At 42.6% G+C, this 13,859-nt stretch overlaps 1 pseudogene; it reads left to right on the top strand.

The window, feature by feature from the left end:
* Positions 1–616: 616 nt before the first annotated feature.
* The window catches only part of LOC123463977, a 56,124-nt pseudogene continuing 42,881 nt past the window's right edge, over positions 617–13,859 (top strand).

Here is a 13,859-nt window from a genome sequence, read left to right as displayed (position 1 = left end):
CAGGTGTCCCCCATAAACTTAGGTGTTCTGAATGCAGGTTCCCAGCTGATGGAGATTTGGGACTTAACGCCCCCCAGGAGGCAGTGTGTTGTTGGGGGCAGGCTTATGGGCATTATAGCCAGCTTCCCTTTGTTAGCATTTGGCACACTCTCCTGTTGGTGTTGTCCATCTGATGTTGGCGAGGAGGTGATGGCCACCCTCTGCTCATGCCATCATTTCCCCTGCCATCATGGAGCTTCCCTCTAGTCTGTAAGCCAAAATAAACCTTTTCTTTCCCACCAGCTGCTCTTGGTTGGGGGTTTTGTGCCAGCAATGCAAACCTGACTGCTTAACCAACTGCAACAGAAGGAAAATGTGCAATCCTGAAGGTACTAAGAAGTGTTGAAGCTTTGGAGGAAAGTTGCTACAACATGTCATTTGAGAGTAAACCCTGGGCACCAGTGACACTCAGCCTTATGGAGCCCTTAAGCTTCACATGGAGTACTGCTGCCTTCTGTCCTGGATTGGACCATAAACTAGACAATGAGTATTTCCACGGAGCTCCTGGACCACAATGGACTGAGGATGTCAAATCCCAGCACAGAACTGCTCTGTGTTCTAACAGGCTGGCCCGAACATGGCTGATTTTCGTACGTCTTTGTTTTTGGCCTTACCAGTAAGTAAGACATTCAGAATTAGATCTTGTTTATAAAATTAAGGTAATAGCATGGCTCATATACTCATGTACAGTGGTCAAGGATTTTCAAGTAGCTACATTTTAACAAATATAAAAGAGTACAAAAAGGTGTACTATGCCTTGAAAGGGTAAAACAGGGTTCTCTCTTGGTCTTCAAGTTCAGGGAAATTCCAGGAAGAATCTGTGTGTGTGTGTGTGTGTGTGTGTGTGTGTGTGTGTGTGTGTGTATTTTATTTTTATTTTTTTATTTTTTTTGAGAGAGAGAGAGAGAAAATGAGCAGAAAACCAAGGGACAGAGTTCCAGGAGGGAAAACAACAACAACATAACAACATTGTAAGCAGCAGAGAAGACATCATAAGAAGTTGAGGGCCCAAGAGAACATGAGGAATTAGGATCGAATGAAAGTCTGTGCCATTAAAGAGGTTGAAAGCAAGCTGGGGAGTGTGGCTGGATAAGACAGAGCAAGCAGAAGCCAATTGTATCAGGCTGTATTCACAAGTCCTGAATGTTTCCAGTAAAGCAGCCAGAATATTGCTGTACCTTCTATGAGTTCGTGGTCTCAGAGACACAAAAAAAATGTAGTAAGAAAATAATTTATAAAAGAAAGAGATAAAGTGCTGCTGTAAAGATACACCAGTTATCTGGAAGTATAGGAGAAGATCTCAACTACTGCTGAGTCACTCAGAGAAAGGTTTTCAAGGACTTCCAAGGAGATGGGCCCAAGGGCTGCTTTAGTAATAAAGGAGCCACCAGGCTTCCCCAAGATTCTCATGTTGGAAGTCTCATCTTGGCCTCAGATGACCAGCATATTCATAGCTGAAACTGTACACCAATGAAGCAGTGGCTCACAAGGTCCAGTGCTCTTTCTCAGAGACCTTTGAATTTAAAGTCTGCCTGGAATAAACAGTAACTATGTTCAATAGTGATGTTTCAGACACTTTGATCTTGATGGGGGGGAGGGGGTACCAAGATTCATTGTGGGTGAGGGAGGGCATGGAGCAGGAAGACCAGTGATCCCTTCTAACAGTGGTTCTCAACTGGGGGAAGTTTTACTCCATCTCCCAACTGTGAACATTTGGAAACTTCTGGAGATATTTTTGATGGGTTGTCATGCCTTGGGCTGGAACTGGGAGAGGCTGGAGGTGAGGGATGCTGCTGAACATCCGGTAAGGGCAGGACAGGCCAGTTCTGCACTGAGGGCCCACCTAGCCCAGTGTAGCCATAGGCCTGAGGTTGAGAAAGCCTGCCTCACATCATGACATGGAATTTCCATAAAGAGCCCTGCCTTGTCTCTGAGTTATATACTTACCAGGTTGAACAATCATAACTTGAGGGAAGCCACAATGTAACTTCTGTTGTAATCTTCAACTGTTCCTTTAAAATGGGTCTGTGGGGGCTGGAGAGATGGCTTAGCGGTTAAGCGCTTGCCTGTGAAGCCTAAGGACCCCGGTTCAAGGCTCGGTTCCCCAGGTCCCACGTTAGCCAGATGCACAAGGGGGCGCTCGCGTCTGGAGTTCGTTTGCAGTGGCTGGAAGCCCTGGCGTGCCCATTCTCTCTCTCTCCCTCTATCTGTCCTTCTCTCTCTGTCTGTCACTCTCAAATAAATAAATAAATAAATTTTAAAAAAAATGGGTCTGTGGGGGTTGCTTCTGCTCTGTTCTTGGATGAAGACAGGGACAGACCTTATGAACTGTCTGCTCATTGTTACACAATGAAAGAAGTTCTATGTTGATTTTAAATCACATGCCACACTGTCATTTCAGTGATTAAAATGTCTAGTCAGGTGTCGTGATAGAAACTTGCCAAAAACTGGGGGTTGAGGCAGGAGGAAAAGGGAAAAGGAAGATTCTTAATGGACAAATAGTGTTCTTGGGCATTAGGGGACCATTCACTAAATGTGCTCAGAGCTTCCTGAAACACAACAGTATTTTTGTTTTCTTTTACAAAATCTTTTACATAACTTTTACAAATTAAAAATTTTTACAAAGTAGTAACTTTGAAAATACACAATAAAAAAGAATTGCAAAGAAAGGCAAAAAAAAAGACAGGTATACAAATAGAAACCCACACTTCAATGTTAGCATTTAACAGACATCAAATTAATCTATCACAGTACTATGAGGTTTTCTAAAAGCTTTGATCTAATTTTCATCAAAAGACTTCACCATGAATACCAGTTTATGGAATGGCACCATCTCTCATACTCGTTTTTGCTTAATCCTTCCCTAGGGTACAAAAACATGTGACGTGATCTTTTTCCTCTAAGGCTTGTCTTTGTTTTGTACTGAATCCATCTCTCTCTCTCCTCACTCTCTCTGCCCCCCTTCTCTCTCAATTCAAGACATCTGTTGAACTTACTCTGGAGATGCTGGGACAAAACACTAGACCAGAAGCAGATGATGGGAGGAAAGAGTTTATTTCTGTTTACCATCTTGAGGGGACGTTTCAGCATGGCAAGGAAAAAGATGGTAGATCAGAGGCTGGACATCACTTATTGCCACAACAGCTGGCAGAAAGCAGCAAGAGAATGAGCTGAGCTCTGGCAAGGGGGAAGCTGGGCTACAACACTCCAAAGCCAGGCCCAGTCACAAACCTCCTCTAACAAAGTTCCACCTCCTAAATTGCCGACAAGTGAGAGCAAGTATGCAAAACATGCGAGGCTATGGGGACACTGTATACTCAAACCATCACAGCATCCCGTGTCCTGACACCATCTTGGAGAACAGATTGCCTCATTCTCTGGCTCACTTCTCAGGCCCCAAACAGCAGGAACTCCTCAAATTCTGTCAGCAGAATAACTGCCACCTCCCAAGATGTTGCTGTTTTATTCCTATCACTTACAACCATGTTACTTTACATAGCAAAGAGGACTGTGAAAAGGGATTGGAAAAAGTTAAGATTGTTAAAATGGGAGTATATACTAGATTTCACAGGTGGGTGCCTTTAAGTGAGAGAGGAGGCATGAGAATCAGAGGAGGTGAGGCAATGACAGAAGCCAAGTTCCAGTGACACCGAGGCATGCCAGCAGCCCACAGAAGCTGGGTTAGGTCAGGGAGCTCTTCTCCAGAACCTCGTAGAGTAAAAGGTTCTGCTCACACCTTGATTTTACCTCATGATATGACTGGCTTCGAGATCTGTAAGATCAGTGCTGTTTTAAGCCATGAAGGTTGTTGTCGTTAGTTGGAGCAGTAGTAGGGGACAAACAAATCAGACCGACATTCATGGGAGCCCCAAACTTGAAGAGACTCATCAAAGGTGGTTCAGATGGCTCTTTAAGTCACTTTGGTTTGACTCTTTTTTTAAAAAAATGTTTATTTATTGAGAGACAGAGAGTGGGTAAGCCAGGGCCACTGCAAATGAACTCCAGATGCATGTGCCCCTTTGTGCATCTGGCTTACATGGGTCCTGGAGAATCGAACCAAGGTCCTTTGGCTTTGCAGGCAAAAGCCTTAATTGCTAAGCCATCTCTTCAGCCCCTTCAGTTTCAGTTTTAGACAGCACAGGGCTGGCTTCCTCCTTAGCGGACCTCCCCTTTCAGCAGCTTCTTTGTTTGGGAGAAAGACATAGAGCCGAGAATTTAACGGACAACCTGTAATGACTAGTTTAGTAATTTTGAGCCAAATGCTCCTTGAGATGGGTGTGGTGGCACACAGCCTTTAAAGAGGCTGAGGTAGGAGGATCCCTATGAGTTCAAAGCCAACCTGAGACTACATAGTGAATTCCAGGTCAGCCTGGGCTAGAGACCCTGCCTTAAAAAAAAATCTCTAAATTAGAAACAATTTTCAGTTTTATTTCTATGCCATTCCTTATCATCAGTTTGTTTCTAACTAAAAGGGATATGCAATTAGCACTTTCACATATTTGATTGTTTTAATAATTTCCTCTGACATTTTTCTTTCTCTTGGATATTATAAAAGTGCTGTGTAGAAATTAGATTCCAGTGAATAATATGATTAATCCCCCCATGTGGGTTTTTGTTTCTAGTGTTAGCTGGAATCTGAAAATGATAGATTCACACCCAAGTTTCTTAAGATAAAGCTACACTTAAAAGGAAACAGTTTGGTATTGTTTTACTTATCAGACTCTTGATCCTCGATGATACACAATTAGTTATCATTGCACATAATAAATCAAGCAATGACCCAATACTTATCTCCAAAAAGTACTCTGGTTATTATTACACAGTTTCGGTTTTTGAAACCTTAGTCTAAGTTCTTTTTTTAAGAGAGTAAGGCTGCATTTCTGAAAGGAAGAACAGTGAGGACAAGATTCAGAAGCGTTCCTATTCATACTTCACAAAGTAGCCATTTGCTGACTGTTTAAAATGTATGCCAGTGCCCTCAATTCAGTAGGATGTCAGGAATTATTTCTCCTGATTAATTGCCCAGGAAATATCCAGAAGTGATTGGGTGATCATCCTTTTGGATGTCACTATTTCCAGTAGTTACCACATCAGCACTGAAGAAACCGAATGAGGAACTGGAGCTACATAACCACAGAAGACCCACTATGAAAGGACAGGGCTGTCGGGCCGAAGCAAGCCACTTTAGAATAATGAAACTTTTAGAAAAGTGTTGTAAGTTTATGAATTCTTTTTCTTTGAGATGTCTGGATTCTTGCATAAGTTGAAAATGGCTTGCCTTTGAGCTGTTGCCCTTCTGGAACCCCTATCAAAACAATTCAGCTCATTTCGATTGAACAAGTTAACAGAAATGAATTAGGATTGAAGTTCAAATGGAAAAGGGTATTGCCTAATAGGACAGTAAAAGATCAAGACATGGGTCTTACATCTACTAGTCTTTGACTATAGACACTAATTTTACCTTTTTAAAAGTACTTATTTACTCATGAGCGAGTGAGCAAGCAAGAGAGGAAGAGAGAGAGAGAGAGAATGGCCACACCAGGGCCTCCAGCCACTGCAAATGAACTCCAGATGCATGTGCTACCTTGTGCATCTGGCTTACATGGGTCCTGGGAAATCAAACCTGGATCCTTTGGCTTTGCAGGAAAGTGCCTTAAACACTAAGCCATCTCTCCAGCTCAAATTTCATCTTTTGATGTCTTTTATGTTTATGAAATTAGTGGAATCTACAAAACTCATTTAATTGAGTCTCTTAGAAAACATGTTAATAAAAACGGGACATTCTTAAGACATAGAGGAGACTTGGAATCTGCTTTATGATATGGTTAAAGCCTGGATGTTTGTAGTCAGGAATCAGTCTAGCTCTGCAGAGTCCTATAAAGCATCAAATTTGCTCCAGTTATCCTCCATACAGTAATTCTAAAGCATGGAGAGGCAGTGTGTACCTAAGTGTGAAATGCCAATCTGCCCTAGAACCAGCCTCAGGATGTGGTATCCCAGAGAGGAAGACCAGAGACTTTGAAGGAGTCAGGCAAGCACAGGTGGACCACTGACTTGATGTGTGGCCTGGGTTACATCACTGCCTGACTCAGCTTTATCAGAAAAATATCAAAACAGTCCATTCTAAGACAATGGGGTTGTGTGTTCAACACAGTATCTGTCACATGAGTGTCTAGTGAATGTTATCAGCATTCAAGATTGAAGGGGTTATTGCAGTTACCTTCTCATTGCTGGGACAAAACATCTGACCAGAAACAGCTTATGGAAAGAAAGAATTTATTTCTGAATCAAGGGCAAGAGGAATTTTTTTTTTTTTATGAGAGAGAGAGAAAGAGAGAATATGCATGCCAGGGCCTCCAGCCACTATAATTGAACTCTGTGTATCTGGCTTCCATGGGATCTGGGGAGTGGAACATGGGTCCTTAGGCTTCCCAGGCAAGGCGCCTTACCCACTAAGCCATCTCTCCAGCCCATAGGGGAAATTTTATCATGGCAGGTAAAGTATGGCAAAGCAGACCTCCAGGATGTCACATCTTGTCATAGCATCTGGGAAGAAGCAGCAAGAGTGAGCTCTTGAACACGGGGTGGACCAGGTTAGCAAGCCTCAAGGTCCACTCCCAGTGACAAATGTCTTTCAGCAAGACTCCACTTCCCACAGGGGCCACAACCTTCTAAAGTTGCCACAAGTCAGGGACAAGCTATTCAAGGCACATAAGCCTATGGAAGGGGGGAGCATTTCTTTCAAACCACCTCAGAAGAAAATGTTTTTGTCCTCTCAAAATGCTCAGAGAGGAAAATGGATGAGAAATTACATAAACAAGATTTAGCAACCAAGGTGCCTGATATTATGAACACTAGAAACACCAAATGTTGGAGAGCATGCAGAATGATCAAATTTTTTACATTTATTGTTGCTGGGAGTATTAAGTAATATAATTATTTTGAAAAACTTCTAGCAGTTCTTTATCAGCTTCAATTAAGAATACCTGATGACCCAGAAATTTCACTCCTAAGGGAAACAAGGCATATGCCTACTTACAGACTTCCTCATGTAAATTCACATTGGCTTTATTCGTAATAGCTGGTTACTGGGAACATGTGTGGTATTATTCAAGAGCAGAATGGACAATTGTGGTGTACATACAATCCACGAACAATGATTGTCAAAGAATGGACTTTGGAACAGTCCTCACAGAAACATGACCAATGTTGAGGAGACTATTTAATTCAAAGAAACCTTACACAACAGAATTTTTAGTGTATAACTTCATTTTAATAAAGTGATTATTATTTCTGTATATATTTATTTTTTGAGAGACAGAAAGAGATATGAGTATGGGCACACTAGGCCTCTGATCACTGAAAACAAACTCCAAATGCATGCATCACTTTGTATGTCTGACTTTATGTGGGTACTGGGGAATCAAACTGGGGCTGACAGGCTTTGCAAGCAAGCACCTTTAACCAATGATCAATGATCTATCTCTCCATCCCTCAACAAGGTTTTAGATCGGCAAAACTGATTTATGCTAAAAAAATCAGAACAGTAGTTTTCTCTTGTGTGGAGCATGTCTACTGACTGGAGAGGATACTTTCTGGAATGAGAATAATATTCTATGTTTTGACAGGGGTTTGGATAAACAGTTGCTTGCATTTATCAGCACACAATGACAGCCTTAAAATTTTGATACTTCCCTCCATGTAAATTTATTCTCAGTAACAGACAAGAGCTAGAAACAAGTATTGAACTCAACTTGATGCTACTGATGTGTTCAAGAGTGATATATACGAATATCTGCAACCTGCTTTGAAATGCAGCAATAAGATAGACAAGCCAGGTGTGGTAGCATATGTCTATAACCTCGGCATTTCAAAGGAGAGGGCGCAGAGACTGGAGGATTAACCCAAGTTTGAGGCCAACATAGATGACATAGGGAGTTGCAGGCCAGCTAGGGCCTGGAAATATAGCAAGCTTCTGTTTCAAAAAGAGAGAGAAAGAAACAAGGAGAGAGAATAAAAAGGGAGAGGAGGAAGGATTAATGCATCACAATGCAAATTCAGTAAGATGTAAGTGTAGCAGAATTTGAAAGACCAAAAAAAAAATGATAGAACAATGGATAAATGTGTTATGAATCAAATGTAGTAAATATTAATTATCAAGTTAAGACAGGAGAATTCACTCTTCTCAGTTCCTGGTCCCTCCCAACTGTAGTGCGACTGGAGGAGATAAGCTACCCCTCACACTTCAGCCAAGCCACAGCTGAATCCACAGAGGAATGGGGAGAGACTAGTAAGAGAGCTGCTTCTAGGCTGTTCCTGATAATCAGCGCCAGGGTGAAGGAGACAGACCCTGAGGACACTCAACACCTACCAAAGCAGAGATCCAGAGGCTCCCAAGAGCTCATCACTGAAGTAGATTTAAAACTCACCCATCACGGCTCAGGGACTCTTGCGGAAGAGGGAGCAGAAAGACTGTAAGAACCACAGGTTGGGACATCATGCCCAGAGGAATCCCCCCCCCATAACTGACTACTTCTCCCACAATGCATAAACTACAACTGCGTGGTGAATACCTGCAACCCCACTGAGGAGCGTCTGCAATGGAATGGAGGCAGGGACGAGGGAACAGAGGTACCAACACATGATGTACCCACACGAAACATCTTGTTAATAATAAAAAACATTTAAAAAAGATGGGAGAATTCAGGTGTAGGCTGTAAAATCTTCCCAACTCTTCTGTATATTGAAAAGTTCTTTAATAAAATGATAGGAAACATGCCATTATTAATACTTGTATATGCTATCTTCCTCTTTGTGAAGTTGAAGGCACTCATTGACTGGTTAGATCTAATCCTCTATTTTTCTTCTTCCTGGAAGTACTTGACTTCTGGGATTTGGCTGGTGAGGACTGGTTTCCGGTGTTTCCAGTGCTCTCGGCAGCACCTGCAACCCCCACACCTCTTGGCAGCTCAGCTTCTTTGCCGTAACTGATGGCAGTTCCTTGGGCCACTCAAATTCCTGTCCTCAAGGATCTTACCACGTTAAGTCTTGTAAATCCTCCTAGGGGTGCTCTGCATGGGATGCTCTTGTGTCCACTGCCCACAGGCTCCTCTAGGATGGCAGGTGGAGGAGCCAGGGACCGCTGGACTGACTTGGTCTATCAATACGGATTTTTAAAAAAATATTTTCAATTAGCCTACCAAGGATTGGGTTTCATCATGGCATTTTCCCACATGCTTTGTTTTTGTTGATCCTCTTCTCCCGTGATCTTTTCCTCATCCCGCATCCCCTTCTGCTGGTCGTCCTCCTCCCTGCTCTACCTCCTCCTGCTTTTGTGTCACATGCATTCTGCTGCCCTCCCACGCAGCCCAACAGATGTGTTCATGTGTGTGCCTGATGGTATTTCATATGGGACATATCTTTTCTTTCTCTCTTTCATTCATTTATTTTTTTAGCTCTAGGAATTAGAATATGAGGTTTATCTCACAAGGATAAAGGTTGTCATATTGACAGTTTCTAGTGTCAAGGGCACTAATCTAGAAGTCAGGGGAACCTTACTTCTCACTGTGTTCTTCCCCTAATTTTGGGCACAACTCAGAATGAGTCCTTTAATCTATATAACGAGCTATTGGATTAGAGACTGTGTAAGGATTGTTTCAGTCTTAAATTCTAGGGCCAGGTGTTTTTTTTTTTTTGTTGTTGTTGTTTGTTTTTCAATTTTTCAAAAAGAATGGTTGGCAATTTTTATACATGAGCATAATGTAATTTGATCATAAATCCCTCCCAGTACCTTCTTTTGTTCCCCCCTTTCACCTTTTCTTTCCAGTTAGATCTTCTTCCATTATGATGACTTTCCCCCATTTCCTTCTGCCCTCCTTCTATTACCCATGTTGAAAGTTGATGTGTTCACTTGTGTGGAGGTCTTGGGGAAGTAGCCACAGCCACCCTGAGGTCACAATGCAGAGGATATTTCATGTCTGGAAGACAGTGTCTCCAAAAGCACTTCTCTCTGGGCACTGGAGAGATGGTTTAGCATTTAAAGCACTTAGCTGCAAAGCCTAAGGACTGGAGTTCATTTCCCAGTACCTATGGAAAGCCAGATGCACAAGGTGACACATGTGTCTGGGGATTGTTTATAGCAGCTAGACACCCTGGTATGCCCATTCTCTCTCTCTCTCAAATAAGTAAATTTTTTGTGGGTTTTTTTGTTTGTTTGTTTGTTTTGTTTGTTTTTCAAAGTAGAGACTCACTCTAGTCCAGGCTAATCTGGAATTCACTGTGTAGTCTCAGGGTGGCCTTGAACTCAATGCCATCCTCCTACCTCTGCCTCCCGAGTGCTGGGATTAAAGGCATGCGCCACTGTCCCCCACACTCCCCACAATGGCAAATAAAATGTTTTTAAAAAGTGCTCCTGTCCATTCACTGGCTCTTACATTCTTTCTACCCCAGTTTCTGCAATGCTCAGTAGGATTTTGTGGGGTGATAAAGATATCTCACTTTGTGCCGTGTTTTCATTCTTTACTTACCCTCAGCACTTTGGTGAGTTTTGAATCTCCTTAGTAGCCGCCACCATCTGCAAAAAAGCAGCTTCTGTGACCAAAGGTGTCATTAGCACCAATGTTTGGGATTAGGCATAAATATTTTTAGGGTAATTTGATGGGTTCAGTGTACCCATTGAATCAATTAACAGCCTACTGTGGTGTCCTCCACAGATCTATGACCTTTACACCCTTAAGCTTCTGACTAATTTTTCAGTGTCAAGCCTGTATCCTTTCTCATGGAGTGGGTCCCTGATCCAGACAGCAGTTGGTTACTCCAATACCACTCATGCCACTATTGTACCAGTGGGCACCTCTTATCTAGCTAGTCAATTGTGTAGCAATGCGAGGTTGTTCTGTGGTTGGGTAAGTCTGTTGAATTTTCTCACCCAGCAGCCTGCATAGTACTTTCCTGAATTTTGGCAGCAAGCAAGCAAGGAGGGAGTAGGCTTCCTGCTCGGTTCTGACTTGGTTTTTCAGTTTCGATGCAGACCTGCATTCAGATCCTGACTTAGGGCTGTAGAGATGGCTTAGTGGTTAAGGCATTTATTTGTCTAAAAAGCCAAAGCACCCAGGTTTGATTCCCTAAAACCCACATAAGCCAGATGCACAAGGTGGCACATGTGTCTGGAGTTCACTTACATACAGCAGCTGGAGGCCCTGGTGCACCCATTCTCTCTCTCAAATAAATAAATAAAAATATTAAAAAAATCCCGATTTATTGCTTTTTAATTATGTAACCTTAGACAAATTGCCTACATTTTTTGAAGGGCTGCTTTTCTTATCTGCATAATTAGAATAGTTAATAATAATATTCTCTACATCTCTAAGTTCTGCTTCCATGGATTTGATTAATTCTGGATTAAAATTATACAGAAAAAATTTAGTGAATATATACATATTTTTTGTCATTCTCTAAACAATATAGTGCAACAACTACTTATAAAGCCTTTACATTGCGTTCAGCCTTGTAAGTAATAATAGAAATGATTTAAAGTACATGGGAAGATGTCTGTAGGCTATTTACTTTTGGCTTTGCAGATAAGCACCTTAACCACTAAGCCATGTCTCCAGCCCAGGGCGCATGTTTGATTCCCCAGTACCCATGTAAAACCAGATGCACAGGGCAGCACATGCGTCTGGAGTTTGTTTGCCAGGGCTAGAGGCTCTAATGTGCTTATTCTCTCTATCTGCCTCTTTCTCTCTCTTACATAAATAAATAAATTAATATTAAAAGAAAAAAGTATGAGACAAAATAAGCATTTTCCTTTTATTTTATATATTATGTATTTTCAAGGTGAGAGAGGGTGAGCCAGGGCTTCTTGCCACTGAAAACAAACTCTAGACACATGTGCCACTTTGTACCTCTTGCATTATGTGGGTACTGGGGAATTGAACTGAAGGAACCCCACGCTCTGCCCGGGTATGGCGACACCCCAAATCACTCACGAGAAGTGGTCTTGATGCAAACTATAAGAGGATTTTATTCCAAGCGCGCTGGGGCCCACAGTCATACACCGCACAGGGGTAGAGGACTGCAGAGCCCCGAATGCAGGAACAGGACAGTTTTTATAGGGTTTCTAACAAAGCCTGTGCATTAGACCAATCATTTTTTTAACATCAGGAGCCCGTGGGGTGCGAGCCAGTCAGTTTGTGCCACTCCATAGTTTCTAAGCCAATTAGTTTAATTTGTTCAAGCCCCTCGTGGATCAATCAGTCTCCTATGACCTTGGTGGTCAGCATTTGCGCAGGTCCTTGGGTGGGGGTAGCAGAGTGTGGTATCAGTCTCCTATGACCTTAGTGGTCTGAGGCAGGCTGCTACGGCTTATGGTGTGGGCTACTAAGGCTTACGGGTGTGAGCTATTAAGGCTTATGGTGCAGGCTATTTACAGAAACCAAATAAGTGGTTCACTTCATTACTCATTTCCCATCCTTGAGGGCTATCTCATGCCCTTTTTACCTAGTTTTATATTAGGAGCGGGCTCTGATATAATGGAAGAGGGATTCTTTACTTGCTTCCAACAGAGAGTAAAGCCTGGAGTTTGAGGTATGCAGGGGCCCGCTTAAGCGCCCTTTGGAGCGTGATAGTATTTCTGGGCTTCTGAATTCTTGGGCTTTTCAGAACCTGACACCATCAGGCTTTGTAAGCAAGCATATTTAACTGCTGAGCTAATCTCTCAAGCCCAACATTTCCTCTTTGTAATTGATTTTTAAAAATGTATTTATTTTTATTTATTTATTTGACAGAGAAAGAGAGAGGGAGGGAGAGAAAGAGAGAGAGAAAGAGGAGAATGGGCACACCCGGGACACCAGCCACTGCAAATGAACTCCAGATGCGTGCACCCCCTTGTGCATCTGGCTAACTTGGGTCCTGGGGAATCAAACCTGGGTCCTTTGGCTTTGTAGGCAAATGCCTTAAGCACTAAGCAATCCCTCCAGTCCCTCCTCTTTGTAATTAATTTATCTCTAGTACCTGTTCCAGTGATGGGAAACTAAGACACAAACACTACATCAAAAATATAAAGATAGGGCTGGAGAGATGGCTTAGTGGTTAACGAATTTGCCTGTGAAGCCAAAGGACCTAGGTTTGATTCCCCAAGACCCATGTTAGCCAGATGCTTATATGGTGCTTGTATCTGGAGTTCATTTGAAGTGGCCAGAGGCCCTGGTGCACCCATTCTCTCTCTCTCTCTGCCTCTCTCTCTCTCTCAAAATTAAAAAAAAAATCTCAAAAATTGAAATATAGGGCTGGAGAGATTGCTCAGTGGTTAAGGCTGTAATGCCTAACAACCCAGGTAATAGTCCCCAGTCCATGTGTAGCAGACAGATTCAGGTTCCCTGAAATGAACTTTCAGACCAGGCACAGTTATGGAGGAAGGGATTTATTGAAGCTTACAGATCCGGGGGAAGTTCCATAATGGCAGAAGAAGCTGGCCTGCCTTCACAGGCCCAAGCAGACAGAGAGAAGCACAAGCCTTAAGGTCAAAAGCCACAGCACACTTCAGGAACTCCAGCTAGGCACACTTTTCAGATCTTTAGATTGAAATCGGAAACCCACCACCACACCTTAAGATCACCCAGTGACATTGCCTCTAGCCAGGTAGCTGCAGATGCAAACTACAAACAACTGAATATATTGGGGGCCATCTATTCTATTCAAACCACCACACCATGCAAAGTCAGATGTACAAAGTGGCACAGGTATCTGGAGTTCATTTGCGGTGGCTAGAGGCCCCGGCACACCTATTCTCTTTCTCTTTCCCTGTCTCCTTGCGAATAACT

Source organism: Jaculus jaculus, chromosome 10, assembly GCF_020740685.1.
Source record: "Jaculus jaculus isolate mJacJac1 chromosome 10, mJacJac1.mat.Y.cur, whole genome shotgun sequence".
In the NCBI taxonomy this organism is placed as follows: Eukaryota; Metazoa; Chordata; class Mammalia; order Rodentia; family Dipodidae; genus Jaculus; species Jaculus jaculus.
Note: the sequence above shows the minus strand (reverse complement) of the source record. Positions and strands in the feature narration are given on the sequence as shown.